Source organism: Calliopsis andreniformis, chromosome 10 (genome assembly GCF_051401765.1).
Source record: "Calliopsis andreniformis isolate RMS-2024a chromosome 10, iyCalAndr_principal, whole genome shotgun sequence".
NCBI classification, from domain to species: domain Eukaryota; kingdom Metazoa; phylum Arthropoda; class Insecta; order Hymenoptera; family Andrenidae; genus Calliopsis; species Calliopsis andreniformis.
Window position 1 is genome coordinate 9258095 of NC_135071.1, and position 20972 is coordinate 9279066.

General features: G+C 36.4%; 1 protein-coding gene and 1 non-coding gene across 2 annotated transcripts in view; both read right to left on the reverse strand.

Annotated features, from left to right (window-relative positions):
• The window catches only part of LOC143184553 (neurotrimin), a 185201-nt gene that overhangs the window by 96826 nt on the left and 67403 nt on the right, over positions 1-20972 (reverse strand). The gene's annotated exons all lie outside the window — the stretch shown is intronic.
• On the reverse strand, positions 10361-10522 carry LOC143185345 (U1 spliceosomal RNA). The gene has a single exon (XR_013002900.1). It is a non-coding gene; the product is annotated as a U1 spliceosomal RNA (small nuclear RNA).

Here is a 20972-nt window from a genome sequence, read left to right on the forward strand (position 1 = left end):
GGAGCATGCACGAAACATGTTCCAGCTTTGCAACTTGCATGAACTGCTTTTTTCGGAGGACACAATCTCGGGACCCAAAGGAATCCCACAGGAACAGTGCCTTAAGTGATGGAGTGGCACAGCAGTCTGGGGTCACTGAATACACCAGTACAGGGGACCCAACTGCAGCTCCTTGCCTCGAGAAGATCTATCATTATCCTTCAATAATCCTTCTTGTTCCCCTTAACTCAATTAAAGAGATACACGTTGATAAGCTACCAAACACAACTGGGCAAATTTTAACCAATATAGCTCATAATTTCGCTATTAACAAGAAAGTTACGTTGAAATAAGGAAAAACTACGTTAAGGGGTTAAAAGTTGCTGTTTTGATACCGAACTTCCATCGATCTTGGAAATGCACGTACAAAAGAGTTATAATGTTAGAAGAAGCTTAACTTAGCAAGAAGCGCGTAAAACGCTACAAAATAATTAACTGTCTTCGTTTATGTTTTATTTGAACTGTCTTGAAGTTTCGCGGAGCACAAAGGTATCGCGTTACCAATTATACCGAGCCCCCGTAGTTATTAATGATATCATTACCTTCAGCGCAGAAAAACGCAAGAAAATGTTCTTTATGGCGCAAGAATACACTTTTATGCCGCGCCGATGTGCAACTTTCTTGTGAACTGCAAATTTATATGCGCGCTTCTGTTTAAGAGGCTGGTCAGAGTACAAACTTTTTACTCGGTGCATTGTCCATTTGCATTTTAAACAATCGCAGTAGTACAATATTTTACTATATCGGTGTAAGAATGTCGTATAATCAGACGAGAGAAGATTTAAAGCGTCCTAAAGACGGAAGCTTCGTGTCAAGGGCTGACGATGGAAGGGCTGCACAAAGGATATCATACGATCGTTGATTAGCTATACGAACTAATAAATGAAGACATCGCAGATAACTTGAGCGTTAGCTGCTGCATAGAAAGAACAACGTCTCAGTTGTGTCGGAATTAATCACTGAGTTAAAAACCCTTCTTGCAGGATTCAGTTACACGTGTAATATATCTATGAGCGATCATCTTGGCTGTCTTCGTAATTTGTCGGGAAAAGGCGATCAATTTTGTATTTAGTGAATGGAAATAGTTTAGCGATCGTAATAGTTTTTTACTTAGAGGACTAATCCCAGATAACTTTATCAAGGAGTAGTTTTTAATGACAAATGGATTTCTTTGCACATAACCTTAATCTTTGAGAAGAGAATAATCAGAAAATTGTAGTTAACTGAATTATAGTTAATTTAATATGTAGAAGTGTTTTAAATAGAAATACTTTTTTTAATGTTAAACTGTAATACAAGTAGTGATACAATTTTTGGTTCAAAACACGTCCATATCAATTTGATGGAGGAATATAGATTTTAGTGTCTGGGTAACATGAGAAACTTTTCAATATCACTTTGTTCCAGATGTATTTTAACCCAAGTGCACTTTTTGTTACAACATTTACAAGTTGTATGACGAATGAATGATTCATCGAAACGCTTTTAAAATTTTATCAGACGCAATCGGAATGAACATGAGAGCCAGACGAAATGGTATAAACGATCTAAATGGTCGCTCTTCATTTCCCGCTTCGAAGGTTGTTAAACTTTAATTTAATAAATGGTGTTTTGCCAGGGAGACATCGAGAAGACAGTGGGAAAGGATAGGAGGATAACCTTTGGTCTTTCGCTACCATTCGATCACGTCTAGTCATCCAAGTACACATGTACCTAACTATCTATGATTCCAGATTGTTAATTAAGAAACAAGCGCTCCTCGTTTCTATGTGATAAATTGCAGCAGATTTTTCGGCGAATTGTGCTAATTATTTTTTGCATCGGAACGATAAAACAGTTTGCGAATGCAGTGGAAATGCGATATTTATATGTGCCCTTTTATTGATTATCCACTGGAACATATAAAATGTGGAACAGATTTTTAATTGCCGAAAAGTTTGTAACATTTAGTAATCCTTTAACCGCTTTTCGCATCAGGATATAAGTTTTCATTCGAAAGATGAAGGTATTGTGTTACAAATGTATTTAAAATCAGTAGTAAACTGAATTTAGAGATCATTTTTCCTGCGTTTCTGCTACTTTAAAAAAAGGAAGAAGGAGAAATCTCAAAAAAAAGGTAAAATTTTAAATTTTCACAAAAATGGGACATAATTTCTTTATCCACTGAAGCTTTCAATTATTATTCTGAGATATTTCACAGCTTAAAATTATACTTGGATTGATCGTGCCTTGTAATGTTCAAGTTACAGTATACATCTTTATGCAGGGAGACGACCATGGAGCGTGGTTGGAAGATTAACGATCCTCCCGACGAAAGGATTCGATAAATCACTTAAGAGGCATTGTCATCGTCTAAGGTTCAATTTTATTGCTAATAGCGAATCCTCGATTTTATTTATTTTTATCCCGATTTTTACGCTTACGCAACGCTACATGTTACCTTCGATTCGAAATAAAATTCGGTCAAAATTCGATTTTAGTCAAGTGGAGCGTAAAATTTTACGAAGCTTAGATCTCTGAATTTACAAAAATTTTTAATTCCACTTTTCGTAGTGATACAAAAAGTCTCTAAAATATTGATTATTTCGTTCAACATGATTTCGTAATTACTTTGGACCTATACACACATCGATAGAAAATTCTTATTTCCCTTCTCTAATGCTCTTTTGATGCCGAGGAAGGTGAACCTTCTTCAAGCGAAGAACAAAGGAATTCGTAATTCATGCTGGGTGGCCCGTACCATGGCACCGACTTCCGGGCACTCCCACCTATCATTCAACGAGAACTTTTACGCGGGGTGCGGGCATCCGTTTTAAAAGCAACTATACTTCCGAGTTTCGATACAAAGTGCGCTTTATGGTCCATATATTTAAAGTACGTTTTTTTCGATGATTGGGTAGATAACTCTCGTTGAGGTTCCATACGTGCATTAAAATTCCTTGTTTTATATTCCGTCTGGCTTAAAGCTCCATTAATTTAGTAATTTCTATAAAACATACCTACTGCTCTGTTTTTCTGCCCTACCACCTGGAAATTACTTCTCCTTCAATAAAGGCCGATTACAGACTGAACAGAATTTTATATGTCGATTGTTTTCTTATCCATTAGATTGTCATCATCGAGGATATTACCATATTTGGTAATATTTCCTTTGAGCTGGAGCTCCCCTGCCTACTTAGTCATAGAAACATCTATGGTAGTGTGAGGGATGGGAAAGTTCTAGAATTGTTACCTACATAGGTTTTTGACTCAGCATCCCTACCATAGATGTACCCCCACCAACTTTTAACCCTGATTTCGGGTATATAAGGAGCTGCATTTGCAGGCCTTTCAGGTTTTTCTACATTCAAGTGTTAGCGAGACGAGGTCCGAGTCCCAGTCATGCAACCATATGTGTGATACGTTATGTACTATTAGGCCTTTTTAATCATTTAGTAGACTCTCGCATTTCTCAGTGCATCAAAATCGAAAAAGATCAATTCTTCAACTTTCAACAATAGATCGTAGAGTCTCGCGACATACTATACTATTAACAATTGTGGAGTCCTTTCAATTTTGTTAAATTAGAATATATTTATTTGGGAATTTCTTATACCTTTAAAAGGAGTCTCTTTTAATTTTCCTTATAATAAATTGGCCCCAGTAGGTAACCGAGGAAAAGAACCACAAATTAGATATACTCTACCACTCAACGTATATCTAATATTTTCGTTTAAGTTACGAGTCCTAGTAACCACCCTCGGTGCCCTCGTGCAATTTCGTTATGGGTTAGTCCGACTTTCAAACCTCCTAGCGGAAATTCTGTGTTACTTGGCACAGGCGCTTCCACGTCTTGGCTCCATCTTCGTCGCTTCTGTGCAACTTCATCACAGGTTAGCCCGATTTTTAAATAACTTGTCAATCCTGTGCTGTAGGCGTAGACATGTCTTGACTGACACTCTAACAGTACACTGAATCTTCTATGCCTACGTTCTACGCCTGGGCTTGTAACAAGATAAAAAAAGGATTGTTCAGTCTGTAATCAGCTTTTAGTTAAACTGACAAAATTGTCGACAGTGTGTGCCTAGAATAAAGTATTTCTCTTTTGAATAAGACGAAGTGGAAGGTTCTGGAGAAATTAAATTATGAAAGACACTAACTTCTAATTAATAGAAGCTCTAATCAGCGGTGTACTCCCATCAGTCTAAAATAAGACCCTCGAGTAAGTAATAAATTCAAAAGCAACAACGCAGTCGTTAGGTTCAGATCTGGTGGCTAGTATTGTTGCGTTAGTTAAAATAGTTTCTGCTCGAGCTCTAATGGCGTCCATAAGTTCTGAGGATGCATTCAGCAAGCCAGAATCACAAGCAACACCCTGAAAACCACATTGAGATCGCAGTCGCGCAGACTCATAATGGATTCAAAGGACAAATTTGGATCTTGACGATAATCCATTTACTATAATAAAATAAGTAGGTTGCGAAGCTGGTCTCTGACCTGTTATTTCAACTCCTATATTCGACTGATTAAGGAGAATATACATAGGTATGTATACATGAACCTGCTTAGCATTTATCAAACAAAATGGCAGGGAATAGTTGACACTATTTGCTAAAACAGCTCAAGAATAAGTGTTAAATATACCAACGGCTATCATTCTACTTCATCTAACAGAAAGGGAGTGGATTAGCGAATCGGTAGTCGAGAAAGTCTTGATATTGAAGCGCAACCTGCATTTAGCCTCCCGGCGCAGAGACTAACGATGTTTAATGGTAAACTCTCGTAGTTATACAGTTGATTTCATGTAATACCACGTTACCCGCAATATGGAAATCCCTGCTGCGTGAGGATAATACCCTGTCATACTGTGAGTGCCGCATAATATCATATAGCAATATATAATATGTCTGGGTGGCAGGTTGTTGGGTCACTTAACTACCCTTTTTCTAGCTATCGTGGATACTTCCCCTGTTTATCAATTAATTGTACCCGGTCCTTGTCGTCGCGTTAATAATTGTGCGATCCTGAATCTCTACCTTTGTTTCAATGCTAGTTAACTTCTTTGATATGCGAATTGCTATTCAGAAACGGAATGAATGTTGGTAATACGGTACTCGCGTATGGAATAAACAAATTTCTTTAATCTGCTAGCTTTTGCGAGTGTGGGCGTTAATCAAAAGGATATTTCGTTATTAAATATTTGTTCGTCTTGTTAGAGAATGTTAAATAAAAATTTCGATATGTAATAGCGTTTCATTGTTTTACATTTTCCTCCCTTTGAAATAACTCGTACCATTATGAAAGATAATTCTGCTGCATATTTTCAGTCTCGTGATTAAAGTATTTGTTATCGTAATTAGTATCGTTACGTTCACCCATAGCAGTATCAAAAATGACCTAAAAGCAATTATTGTCCACGCAAATTAGGTTAATTGAGATAATCCCGTGCGTGTCATATGTAGTGATTACTACAGGTGATTTTAATGAAACGAATTATTAATTTGATGGGATTAACTGACGTATTGGCAGATTAAACAATTGCAATGCAATATTATTGACGTGATTGTTCAAGCGATACACCAATCATCAATGAAGCGTTTCAGATCGCACAAACAGCAAATATCTAGTACATCAAACTTTTTCATTTTTCATGAATGAAATCACTACATTTGAAAGAACTTCTTTAATATTTCAAAATTTTTAATTTCCATAGTTTGAAACTACAAAAAGAGAGTCTCTCACAATTTTTGTTTTGTTGTTTTACGTATAACGGTTACGTTACGTCAAAATAACGTTTCTGCTTCTTTTTTTTTTTTTTTTTTTTCGAAAACGATCGGAAACAGGAAATTATAGTTCGTGCGTGAAAATCAGGGACTGCACTAAGTATTTCTTCGAAGGCAACACGACTTTACGAGACTTAATATCGGTATTTTCACGATAATTTCACCCTCTCTCTTATTCGTTCCCCTTTTAAGCATTTCCATGTATACCTAAAAATTCGAAGTCTCGATAAGACCAATTCCACGTGCGTGCAAGTAGGCTGCCAGTAGCGTGCGACTAGCGTGACGTGGCGAATCGTGATCTGCGTGTAACCTGCGCGAAATCTTGGAAATCGCGATTCCATTCTGCAGGAATGAAGTGTTAATCTGCCTCGACGGTGTTTTCAAACGAGAAGCAATGCTCTCTTTTGATCAACGATTATCATGCGGCAATAAAAGCTGCATGAGCCACTCATTAACCAAATCCATTTGTTCCACAAAACAAAAATATTCACATTTAGTTTAAATAAAATAGGTTAAACATCAGACAAGTGCTTTGGGATTAACAGTTTAAAAAATTCAAAAAGTGGAGTTAATCGCTTTAGTTGGCTCAATTAACGACTCAATTGACAATTAAATAAACATAGATTTGATAATGTAGCAAATTTAATATTTCATAATATTATACCACATTATCGGTTTAATAATGGAAATGTACAAAGGATTCATTTAATCCTCGATTATGACCGAGTTATCTAGATTCAGTTGAATTTTCAAGCCATTGCTGTTCAGAAAATAAAAATATGCAATCGAAAAAATGTTCAAACGTGAAATAAAAAATTAACTGAAGTGACATCAGGTTCAAAAAGTTCTCTAGGTTTGTAAGTTCCTATAAAATACAGTTCTGTGAAGAAAAAAGAATTATAACTTGTCATGTTTGAACCTGTGTTGCTAAAAATTTAGACTAATGCTGCTAAGATATAACAGTTTAAGAAAGAAAAGCTTCTAATGCAAGCTTGAACAAAATTAATTGGCAGAAACAGTTTAACATTTGTTTCTTTTTAATTATTGATACTACTTTTTATAAGTTAGACAGCTGAAATTAATACCAAACGTTTTGTTTCGATCCAGAGTGTCAACGTGTCAACGTCTTATCTTCCCTAGGCATCTCTACTTATTAAAAACAAAATCTAGAGATCTGCAAAGTACCTCACAATAACATCGTAAAGTGAAACTCGTATTAGCAAGAAACCAGAGTCCCTCATCGGCCCTCAAAAACGCCCCAAGTTGAACTCACAGTCCCAAGGGCGTGATATTCATATGAATAACCGGGCAGTCAAAGTGATAAGATATAAGTTGACGGCTGCTGGCCATCCACGGCTATTTGCATAATGTAGGCCCTCGTTATGTACGCCCATTAAACCCCATGCCCCTTACACCCCAATGTCTTCCATCGCATCCAGATCGCTGAACATGTTCCACGCGCGGACCACCCCGAAAAGGGGTTTACACCTTACTCCTGAATTTACCTAAGGACAATAATGTTTCATTGCTTGTTTGTTATGCACACGTATGCTGGGCTGCTTTACGTTTCGACTAAGTAGGTAGTACTCACATGGTAATATGTTGACTCGCATAATAACTAAGTACTAAGTTTATGGTGAATAAATGTTTACTATTAAATGATTTGAAAGACTTGATGTGTTAAGATAAGCCAGACAGTTATTACAAGCTATTCTTTTTCATTTTATTAACCCTTTCTTTTCCAAATTATTTGACGACTGCAAAGAAATATTTATATATGATGAACACTTTGCATGACAAATATATGCTTTATGAAAATATTCTAAATGTTTGAAAATATTCAGATCTTTGGTCTATACGTTGTTATTTCTTATGAGTGTCAAATATAGAAACTGATTAAAATTTTGATTTTGAATGATGTGTAGCCATACCGCTCAATAGTAATGTCACTCAACAAATAACTGTGTTTGAATTATTAGTGTAGAAAAATCGGATCTTGCATGAAATAAAGCTACTAACTCATTTTGCTGAAAATTATGATTTTTTAGTTATGTCACTTTTGCAAATGAACGATATAACTATAAAGAGAAATGGAAGAGTTAATCTAAATTGAGAATTGCGTAAAAGGGAAAAATGTAGAGTAGTTCCTATTACCCTTCAACAGAGGATTACAGTGACGTACTTGAAAAATGACAACCTGTTTTAATTAGAAAGGAAAAAACAAACCCTGAAAAGTACTATAAAGGGACCAGAGAAGATTAACACACGTTCATTATTTTTTTACTGGTATGTACATTTAAAACACTCAAAAGTCGCCAGAGGAATACGTTTGTTTAGAACATGAGATAATGTCCGAGTTATATGCAATGTCCCGCGAAAAAAGAATCGTCATGCTATAACTTAGTTCCTACGTATGGAATTTTGCTTTAATCTCAAAACTTCTGCACCGTACTAATGATATTTCCCCCGTGCAACGCTTTAATCGACATTTTTATTATTCGTTAAGTCCGTATTAACGGTGTCCTGTCACAGGCTTTGCGGAGCAAACACAGAAAGTGCATTTTCTGCATGACAAACGCGTCAAAGAACAGTTAAATTTATTCCTGTTAGCGATGCACACTTATAGGTTGAATTTCGACGTAATGCGCTTTGGCGTTTGCTCGAGCATCAGCGAGAAGTAACTGTATTGGTAAACCGATTGCAACTCTTAGAGTCTAGTTTTCGTGTAAAATTATGTGTATCTCATTAAGAGAAAATTCATATACTCGGTGTGGAGCAAGTAGAAGCTTAAAGAGACGCTTAGCCATTGTGGCAAGTTGTTAAAGGGATTATTTTATGTTGCTCCAAAAATTGGCAGTAAATCGAAAACAAACCAAAGACGCTGCACTGTTACGCTAAAATGATTCTAAACTCGATCACTTTGACAATGACTCCAACTTGGAAAACAAAATTCTATTTTATTTATCCCTTAACTATATAGACATCCAATTTTAAGATACGAAGTCTTTTATTAAAATATACGATATGAAATGTTTTTTAAATTAATATGATGTTAATTGAAACGTGGGAACGAGGTTTGACATCTAGGTATTCTGAACTTTCATTATACAGTCTTTGACATATAAATGAGAATAATTATAAAAATACATCACATGGAGTCTACCAAGACGCTATGTCAATAAGATAAGGGTCAGTTGTTTATGTATTTATTGTACAAGTGTTTTTCTACTTTTAGCTATCACTATAACTTTTCGTTAATTGTTACGAAATATGATCAACGAAATATGTTAATCTGGATAAATCCCTTGATCCTCGCTTCCGTTGTTTCAATTAGGGAACAAGGGATCGTTGAATATTTACTTTGGCGTAATCTTTAAAACTACTTTACTAAGTGTCTGGACAGAGCTTGTTGAATGTCTGAATTGAACTGGTTACTTTTAGTAGATTGGTACAAGCTTATATACATTTTTCGATAACGTAGCCAAACCAATCAGAGAGTAGGATAATTCCTATTGGTTTGGGCCTATACTGCGTTCACTGAGAGAACGCAGTCGTTTCACGCAGATGGCTTCCATTGCCCCGACTGACTTTTCCACTGAGATTGGTGAAGGATTCAAGAGCCTAAAAGGACACGCCTTGCTTCTTTCTACTCTGTATACCTAGTGTCCAAATGAAACAAATGTTTCTATCTATTAAGAAACAATATTTATTGAGATATCAATGTATAAGAATCCACAGCTTATTTGATTATAAAGAAACAGTAACGGTAGAACTGTTTCTTGGATTTCCTACAAAATGTTCGATGCGACCAGGTAGTTTATGACACGGGAAATCTAGGGTCGTTTATGGTATTGCAACGCAGTAAGAATTCTGACTAGTACCAGTACGTTTTCGGTCGACAGAGACGATATTCAAGAAGATTTTTATTTGCTAACAGAGCCACATTAATACTTTCGGAGAAAACTAAAATCTAAAAGAATATCGTTTGCTTGCTCAAAATTTCTTTCACACCGTTTATGCGCTAACACTTGAAGAAGTGACTTTCTTTAGAAATGGTAGGACCTCCAAGGGCCCAACAAGGGGTTCATGGGTAGGGATGTGCTCGGGAGTGACAGGGCCAATAACTAATGAGCGTAGGCGTGAACTGCGCAAAGGGTACGAAAACTCGTCAACCGACAACTGCGTTCTCCCAGTGAACGAAGTATAGCTTTAGTTGCCTGATGGTCACAAGTCGCGAAAAATCCTGACCTACGCGTCAACAACTTAATTACAGTACACAGTGTGGTCTAAAGTGAGTGGCGCAATGGTGTCGCAGATTTATAGCACTTGGTCGAAAAGCCGAAACAATGGAGTTTAGGATGGTTAGAAATGATGAATCCTTAGCATATGTTTAAAGCTCTTGGAAAACTTTCAACACCAAAGTTCATAATTGTGTATGTTAAACTGTTACTAACAAAATTGTTATATCTCCATAAACATAAGGTTTTAGGAGAGAAAGTTACGTATAAAATCTGAAATCCACTTCTGAAAGTACAATTGCTTTTGTTATTTAATATTGTCCGGGATAGCGCGAACGCAGTCCCGACTAACAAAAATTATACGCCCGAGATATCCACATTAGGGATATTCGCAAGGGTCAGCTCAACCCTAGTGCAATGGAAGAGCCTCACCCTGGAGGAACCGCCTTGATGATCACGGTAACCTCTGCGCCAGGTAAGTATGCTTGTCCCTTCCCTTCCACCCTATTTTTGGCCCTTGGTGTATAACTTCAACAGCGAGAAAGAAACTCAGTTACCACGCTACGTAGCGACGAATTGGGAAACCAAAAAGCTACCTTATGCGACCCTTACCCTTGCTTCAACAGGCATTCTTGTTTTCTGTTCCCAAAAGGTACTTGTATCTCAAGGGTGTATTGAAACCAGATATGTAGCGGAAGAAAAATAGTGAAACGGTACGCGATCCAGAATTTTTTCTAAGTATCATAACAGTCAAAGGACATATATACTTAAAAAATAATGTTTATCATTGAGTTATTTATTTTTGCAAGTTCAATATGCGTAGGTAGTTAAAGGGTTCGGGGTAATAAGGACATAAACCATATTTTATTTTATTTAACTCAAAATAACGGAAATATTTAAATTGGACAAACCGACTTTAAGTAGTGTCGCTGATATTCATTAATTTTTAACAATTGTTGTTAGATGGTTTGCGATCACCTTAGGGCCTATTTCTACGTAGACACCTCTACTTTCGTTATCTACGTAGAAACAGACCCCAAGATGATAACAAACCACATGACAATAATTGTTAAAAAGTAACGAAAATTAAGTACGCTGTTTAAAGTCTTTGTTTGCTCAATTTAATTATTTACGTTATTTTAAGTCAACAACATTCCAAGCCATGTACATACAATTCCACATGACGGATAAGCAAGAAGCTGTCAATAAATTTAGTTTTTTAACCGATTTCAAGAGTTGATGAAAATTTTTGAAATAGTTGTTCTCAATGTCAGCTGAATGTGACTCATATTCTTGTTGTATCAAACACTTTAATTATTGCAGTTCCACGTTTCATCTGATGCTTCGTATTAGGTCAAGTCGCTGTCAAAATTTTCTCCAAGCATGAGTCAACATGTCGAGGACTGAGGTATGCTATGACAACGCTTCCAAATTTGGAGGCAAGGCAGTACTTGAACTATTGCACTCATTGTGTCAACACTTTGATTTTTAAGAAGAGAGGTTTATTCAATAATATGTATGAAACTGTACACTGTGGTGTCTTAACTATGATCTTATTCGTTCTTATGCTGTTCTAACAGTTCTGGCGGCGTAGTAAGCTCTTATATTTAACTTTGAGAAATAGACGGAGGCATAATAGGCAAATCAGAGGCCTTGAAAACGTAGGTATGACTTTAGTATTTCACTGTTGCCGCCAACTCTGACGAGAGTGAGAGCGGGGCCGCTATGAAAGAGCCTAAGGGGTTGACAGACGCCACAAGTAGTGCATATAAAGGGTGATCAGAGTATCTGGAAACCCTCTAATGACTGGCAGCACTTACAATGCTAACAACAGTTACACTAAATGCTACCAACCTAATCATCAGTAATTCTGATCTTACCAGATGTCTTTAGAGAGTAACATATGAGCAAGTACTTCAACTCCCTCGTTATGTCATATGACATTATTGGTTCAGAACTCTCTAATCCTCAAGTGTTCAAGTACTACTTATTCTAGCCATACAAACACTCCTGCTCAGTATCCCTCGTATAAAAGATTACTTTAGTGGCTACAGGGTCAGGGAAAGCACCCAAAGGGACAAATGCATGTCCGTCACAGTAAAGCAGTATTTATTCGTTGAAACGCGATCGTTATTCTTCTTAATTAGTGGACCCGTTCTCGACGCAAGTATTGTGTCTCTTAAGTACTTTTTCCAAGGGTTCAAGCTCGAAGGACGATGGAAGCGAGGGAAACGTAAAGAAGACACAGAGCTGCGGTCGAGTACAATCCAGAGAGGGACACGGGAGAGAAAGCTCAGAAAGCAGATAAATAATAAAGCCGTTGACTTTGCAACTCTACTCATTTTTACGGAGTCCGAGCTACGCTCTCCCTCCATCGCCAACGAGCAGCCCTTCCCATGGTTTCTCCTGTTATGTTGAACAATACTGAGAGAAGTCTGAGAGACAGGGGGCGACTGAAGGCTGGAGGTTTAAGCGGCGAGACAACCAGGTCCGATTAATTGTGCCCCGAGGACTTGCGCGCTCAAAGAGGATAATTCACCCATGCTATTTTATTCCTATTAATGCAAGCTTTATCGCCACGCCCGGCCAGGGATGGCAGAGTTTTCGCCTGCTTCTGATCGCAAAAAGCCTGCGAAAATCGGATGTAACTGTTAGGCATTCTGATTTACTGTGTTCGCTGGTTACACAAGGTGGGATTGTCCTAAAAAACGCACGAACATCAGTTAACTCCGTTAGAAATCAAATAATACGGTGTTGGATAAAGGTTATTTAGAGTAACGAATCAAAAGATCACGAATAAATATTGTTATTATTACGTGTGAACAATAAATCGTTTCATAGCTGTTATTTGTGAATAACGGATAAATGAATTTGGTTATTTTAAATTAAGATTTCTTGTTCTAATGCTAAATGTGTCATTTACATTCTGAAGAACGCTTTCTTTAATGCTGTTGTACAATCGTCGACCAAGATTTTTATGACACGGTACAAATGAGCCAGTCTCAGTTGCTGTTTGCTTCACTCTCTATATAACCCTCCTATCCATATGTCAGGGATTAAGAAATTTTTCTGAGTAATATCTACTTGCAGCAGAAGCGTTATCTCCATTAGCTCCCAAAGCAACATCTCAATATACTCTCAACTAGAATCCTTGCCATAATTTAATAGTTTGCAATAAACGAAACGAAATGAACTGTTACACAGTCTGATAAATTATGACTTCTATCAAACATCGAACTATCTGAGTATTTCCTACAGTATCCTATCATTATCAATCTTTATAAACACTAGCACGAACAGAGACAACAGGTAATAGAATATACGATAAGTAAATTACGTTGCGTAGTTGAGCAAACTTTAAGTTCAATTTTCTCAGAAACGAAGCTTCGAGTAAAAAATTTGTATACCACGTTTTTTCCTTATTTTTTATGTAGAATTACCTCTTAGCCGATTGTACTACGATTTTCCGCCCACTCTGTATACATCAAAATTTATATTCTATTTATGTTTTCGATTTTATGTACATATGACTGAGATAGTAGGAGATACAACACAAATATAGTATAATAATAAAGCACAGAACTACTGTTAGAATTTTAGAATAATTAGTAAAAATTATGTATAAATAAATAATTGAATAAGGTGTAATTACTTATTTAATTTTAATTAAATTAAATTTAATTAAAGGTTTAATTCTTTACAATTATAGTGAGGTGTACAAATGAAAACAGTAAAGCATTCAAAATACTTGAAGGATTTTGTATGCTGTCTTTAATAGAAGCTCATTTTGAATTTGACTCGCGGATATCATCTCTATTCGTTCCGAAATATTATTCTATGATTGAGAAACTTAAACTTGCTTGCTACGGCTTGCATCAGTCCGAATCGATTTCTCTCTAAGTTATTTACTCCGTGACTATAACAATATTCCCACGTACTACAACATGTCTGGTCTCAATACACGTAGAAAAATCGCAAACCTACTTAATATTTCTTGTGAAAATCACTAATTATTATAAAAAATTATCTTTGACTCGCCCTGACACTGGACTCTTTGAAACATCTGCCTACAGACTAATGAAAAATTTCAAATAGGGTTTTTAATTCCGCTAGGTTATTGATACACATATTATTTGAATCACTTTAACGTATTTTGTGGACTTTAATTTGCCTTTAATTGCATTATTCCAGAATACAATGAAATAGTATGTTACCTGTGCTTTGTAACATTATGGTATTTTTCATCTGTTTAAATACATAAACAAACTAATTTATTTTAGGAACGCGATGCTCTCTTTCGCAAACAACATAAATTCACCAGATGACAGAACGCAACGTCAACAGTGGTAATGTCAATATCGACAAACGGTAGACCAAAGCCATCTCTTGCATGAATAAATTCGTGATAATTTTCGATCTGCTAAGTCTAAAAAAATACGAATAAATCTGTTATTAAAACATAAATCTTGTTATTTGAACGAACTTTATTTGAGGGAAAGATGCCAGTGACGTTGATTCACATCTCTTTTCCTAACGCTATCTGCATATAGTTTCTGCGATCAGCTGCTGCTTACTGATTACCTATCTGCAAGGGACAGGTAGAACCAGAAGACGCCGTATCAGCGGTTTCTTTTTATCAACTTTGAAGCCACGATATTTTCCATGAATTTATGTGGGTCAGGCCCCATCCACTTTCGACGTATCTTTCTCATAAGCTTTCTATCTGATACTTCAGCTTTTTTCTGACAGTTTTTTAGAAACAACAAGCAAAAAGAATAAATTTAATCACTTTCGACCTTTTCCTTTCCAAATTTTCAAACGGGAGCACATAACATTTCAAGTATATCGATACACGTATAATTTACGTATTTTATGTGACGTTTGTATTAAAATATTTAAATTTTTATTCCGAACTAAACAATCTTGCTGAAACATTTGTTTTCCACCCTCTACGCATAGTTTCGATATATTGAATTTCCAATGTATTTCAGGAATTTCGCTCGACTGTAGCTACAAAAGCTAACACATCGGATTGCATTTATGACGTATAGTGCAAATAAATATCTGAGTCTGGTTAAAAGTGCAATCGGTAAAATGTTTGATTTTACTGTTTGTAAATAAATCGTATTAGATAGGGTGTGTCTCCAATTATATTGTTTAACTGAATTTATCACTACTGCTTATGGTCATGAATCATCATTCATGAATTATTCATTAACATTAAAGTCTGTATCGTAAATCAGTCTACAATTTTATCATTATTTTTGGTTGAATTACTATTTTTAATTAAATTTCTAATCTTTTCAAAGTCAACATTACATGGTAAGTGATTAGACGAACAATCAAGAGGTCAAAACAGTCCATAAATAATTCAAGATTTCATTAATAGAAGTGCAAAGCCACTTGATAATGGCGCCCATGAGAATGAGTCAATCATTAAAGGATAGTCCACTTAAAGAATTAAAGGAGACGTAATTATGTTTCAAAGCAGAATTTGATATACACAAACCTAATTACAACTTAAGGTTCCTCTAGCAACACATTCGTGATTTCCTCTAAATATTTTCCAACGAACTACGTCTTGCTAAAACCGCACAACGCTTCTCCCGCCCAGCGCCACAGAAACTCAACCCTCTCCTTCAAATGAGAGAAAGTGAAATCCTCCCTATTTGAAACATTATTTAAGACCTTATTTGAAACAGCTTTAACTGCTTACTGTTAGACAGAAAACGATACAAGGTAACGACCGTGTTAAGGGAACGATACTAAATAAAAAATGTTTTAGTTGGAAGGGCAAATTGCCGTGCAAGGGAATGGCAAAGGGGCGCATCTATAGCATGCAACACGTGTCGGTAAGTATCCGACTCACAGATAGACAAGGCGGTAAATAATTTAGCTCCATGCCGCCCGGCAGTCTGCCGCCCTCTCCGTAAATTCGCAATAGAACTCCTCCTCCCTCTTGCTACCACCTTTACCCTTTCTCGTTACGGTATCTGAATCAATTACGAGTCCCCTGACCATGGTTACACGCCCGTCCGTGATCAAGCCAACCAATTGACATCTGTCCGCGTTCTGTCGCTGCTTTGACAGCTGGAATTTGTGGTCCACGAGTCTGTCGAACTCCCCCCTCGAGGTCCTTTGTGTTTTCTCGAATATCGAGCGGATTTAATATACGCCAGGACGTTTTCCGAACGTGAACCCCGCGGTTACCAGAAAACTGGGTCAAATGGCTTGCCCCTCGACATTCTATGTTATCGCGATTCAAAAGTAACAATTCTCGGGGAACTGCGATCTAATTTCAGACCAATCAATTGGGAATGGTGTAAGGTTTTTTCTTTGTACACAACTATGTATGCAATGCGAATCGAATTTATGCGATCTCAAAGAGTTAATGGGGAATTTTTTCTTCAGTTGGTAAGAAACTATTTTTTTCTTTATATTTTTTTATTAGTGAAACTATATGGTAAATTTTTAGACGTTTTGTTTGTTTTTATTATACGTTGAAATAGTTATAATATTTTTTTCAGAGACGATTCTATGGCACATTTTACCTACATTTCTCCTTAACCCCTTGACCTAGGATTTTCTTTCGTTATTTTATCACTTTCGCTGCCGAACTGAAATGAGTAGCTATCCTAAACAGCCAATCGCATAGCTCCCATTGAGCCAACAGAGATTCCTCACGCGATGGTACGTGATCGGTTATTTGCGAAAAATTCTCATCATACGTTATCGCGTAATCGGCAGCGAAGACATTGTAAAAAGTGCACGAGTCTGACACGTTGTTATAGGTCAAAGAGTTAACCACCGTGTCTTTTTTTCGCTGTTTGCCATATTTCTCCTCCAGATCAAGTAAAACAATGAAGTAACATGGACTTTTATTTCATATATGTATATACATATTCTATGTAGTTATCGATTGATGAAGAATAATAAAAAAGAACAAAAATATTTGAGAAAATGGTAACTTGTTAAATTCAAATAGTCGATTTGTAGTGAAAAAAATGTACACACAGTTTAAACGTATACAGGTAGTTATTAGTATATAACATATCAATTTTCTTCTGCGTCAAACAATAAAAGAATACTTATTCAATCTACAGTAAAAGCTTCAAGTCACTCAATCAAATACCTTTTTTTTTAAATCATGCTAGCCAGCGAAAAATGGAATATGATAGTCGAGATAAAATATAGGCGGAATATGTAATAGGTAAATGATGATGTAATGTATGTGTTCTTTAAAAAAAAACTCATTTTTTACCTCAAGATAATTATGTAAAAGAAGATAAGATAATAAGGATAAGTATGTAAGCAGTATAGGTATGAGCGACCCCTTTCAAACTTCCGTCAACAACTCAGGGCTCGTGCTTCCTAGGGTCAAGAAACCGTTGTAATGTGACTTTATTGTAAACTTCGACGTCTGCATCGACAACACGCGAACTTACAAGGACTGCTAAAACAGGTAAACCTCGACGTACTTAATGCGATGGTAATTTAGATCACGAATTCTTGGATGGCGTATGGACGGGTACTACACTATAAGAGCTGAAAATAAATCGCCGTAACATAACGCTTCTGAGACTATAACTTTCATGAATTTCTAATGAGAGTATTTAGAATCAAAGAAGCTTGTTATTATACGTTGTAACATATATTAAATAAAGTAGTAATTCCACAGGTTTCATAACAGATAACACTATCTTCTATCCTATATACCTTCCGTTTCTATAGAAACATATTTCTAACGTAGAATGAAACTATCAAAATCCAAAATTCAATGCTCAACGACTTCCTAGAAACTTTCCTAGGATTTCATTATTAAATAACTGATACAACACACGAGTCTCCTTTGGAATATACTCTACCAGAAGAATCGAAGCTGGAAAGTAACAATACCATGCAGATCTATTTACTCGACACCTAGTTAAGCGGTCGCTGAATTTGTTTGTTGATTGAATTGAGTAGCAAGCTGGTACAGCGAAGTTAGGGAAGGCAGTTTAAGAACTAATCTAATTCAAGTTGATCCTCGATAAAGCCGAATAAAGTACTTGGGGGGCATCAGGCATCAACGCACGACGTGTGAACAACGCAGATGCATTAGCGGGAACTCTCGTTGAAAAGTTAACAGCGAGATCAAGAAGTTTCTCGCATTTGGATACAACTTTCCGAGAAGCTTAATCCATTCCCGTCCAAACGCTACGAGAACGCTTCGGATTTACACCGGTGTAATTTATGGCACCCTCTTTTCCTCACGTGAATGCCTCATGTTCCCTTGCGCGCTTCTTTGAGTTCTTGTATTGTACGCTAACCAGCACGCTCCACGTTATTTTCCTCTTGTTAACTGTTGCCTGGATGTTGCTACACGATCCGAGATCCAGGACTTCGCAAGTTCCGGCGTGGAACGATAAATTCTTTAACTACTTGCCGCGATGCTGCCAAGGCTAATGCTCACCTATTTATCAGGCGTTTCGGAAACATTGGTTTGTCCGTGGTTTCGTGTCGCCAACTGTAGTCTCGTTCGAATTAACTCAATTCTAGGAGATGTAACATTAAATATAATCAACAGGTAATCAAGCTTTATCCATATATTGAAGATACGTTAGGAGAAGTAGGTAATATGTATGACTTCTAGATACTCGTAGTTTATGATTATAATAACTTTTAAGAAGATTATAGCAAGAATTCTTTAAAAAAAAACACTATAAAGAATGGAAAAGAAAATAGGCTCCATTAAATTACATGCAAGTTTTAGTAGTAAAAGTATTTTATCAGAAGCCAAACTGATGTGACACTCTCAAAGAGTTGAATAAATGCATGTTAGTCGACGACCAACTGAATTCTAAGAGACTGTGAACGTGAAGAACAATACATATGCAGCAAGTAAATAATATATAATAAATACACTCGTACTAAAAATTAAAAAATCATTGAATTTCGATTCAATAGTTGCTGATTTTTGAACTGCTGTAACTTTCTGAAAAGAATTTCTACAGTCGTATACCTGCATTTATTTTAAAGTCTGACAACTCTTCTTTCACATCCCAGAATTTAACTTCTTTAAAGACTTTTTCATATTACAAAACGGAATGGAAAGTTGAGGGTGCTTCTTTCAGGCACACTTTTCATTTAAAATAAGATACAACAATGACAGAAACTAATATGTTATTTTCTAAGAGGTCGTTGTAAAGATGCTTCTTCCTACAAATTTACTGTAAACAAAATCGTAATAAAAGTTTATATAGTACTGTACAGTCATTTGTATTTGTAAAATGTTTTAAGGGAAAACACCCTCAGGTTTCCTTTCCTTTTTTAACTATAAAAAATTCTTCGGTAAAACTCGATTCTGGGATATGAAAATAGAGGCCCCTTCTTTAAAATAAGTCCAAATGGACTGTTGTACGATTTTTTTCATAAAGTTATAATAGGTCGAAAATTGACAATTTTTTGAATCAAATGTTTGGGGTTTTTTAATTTTGTGTTCGTATGTATTTGTTATTTAGCAATATTAGTAACCTTAGGTGTGAAGAAAGATTATGTTTATCCACCAAATACTAAATACTTAAATAATTTAAGAATCCATGTTTACTTTTTCGCGGAGAATTCGTTACATGTTTCAGTAATGATAAAAGCAATTAAATAAAAAGTCAATAAGAGCTTTTTGCCGCTGAAAGTTCGAGAAGTTTCAATGACGCGTCGTTAGAATTTATGACTAACAAGGGAATTGCCTGAGGCAACCACAAATTTTAGTGAAAGCTTGTGTTAAAGCTACATGACCATGTACAAAGGCGTTATAAATATTCGAAAATACCTTCTATATTCTTTTTCTATAACGATTTCTATTTCATTACTGACGATTTTTTAATTTTAAAATTGCCTCGACAATTTTGTGGTCCTCGCGAAATTATTGGCAAAAATATTACGTCCTTCCCAGAATCCCTGAATACAGAATTGGATAGCATTCTGAAACATGGTCCTAATCTCGGTAAGAGTTGGATGGACCTAGTTAGATCTAGGTTAGATTCGGATTTATATTTACAGACCGCAATAACCACAGATTTCGGTACGACCAATTTGACGTAAAATATGAAAAGCTAGAAATCGCGAAAGGGAAGAACTAGCAGAGATATCATTTCCATTCGTTCTTGCGCGCAGGAGTCAAACAGAAATTCAAATCCAAAATTTCCCCGTACATTTGAGACGCAAAACTCGCTATACAGATATTAGCATGGCCAGCAATTTTAAAATTGTCCTCACATTATTTACCCTAATATCTATACAATTTTTCAATCAATTCCCCTACATCATGAGTCTTTCTTTTGCGTCCATCTTACGACTTGCCCACCAATTATTTCAATTTTCAATTTTCACTTGCGAACAATATCGACCAAGCGAACAGTAGAATGATTGAAAATCAATTATACATGTCATTGTATTGATATCGAGAAAGAGGAACGAGGTAAGATGATCTTGTTTCGCAACGACGCAAAAGAGGGTGCAGGAGACTCGCTTAAAAAGACTACTGGGAAACGATCGAGGGATTCCGTCCTAATCTGTTCCACAGATAACTATCGGTCTGGACTTAGAGGGCGCGCTGAGAGGGTAAGGCGGCAAGGGGCAGCCGAAAGGAAAGTATGGAGACAGGCTAGCACGAATCAAGGGGGTATAGTATAAAGCAGATTGGCTTGCATGGCAGAAACTCCTGAAGTTGGAAGCTCGTTATGTGCAGCACGCAAACACACGACTCGAAATTATCTTCGTAATTAACTGCACTTCTTAACATAACGCATGGCGTGCCAACCGGGCCAGACGGCGGGGATACGTATTTGGTGGAATCTACGAAGACGATATGTAACCCGAAACTGGCACCAGCTGCTAGCCGGCTTTCTGGACGCTGGTGTGTACACATTACACGTGCTTATGTACCCCACCTACG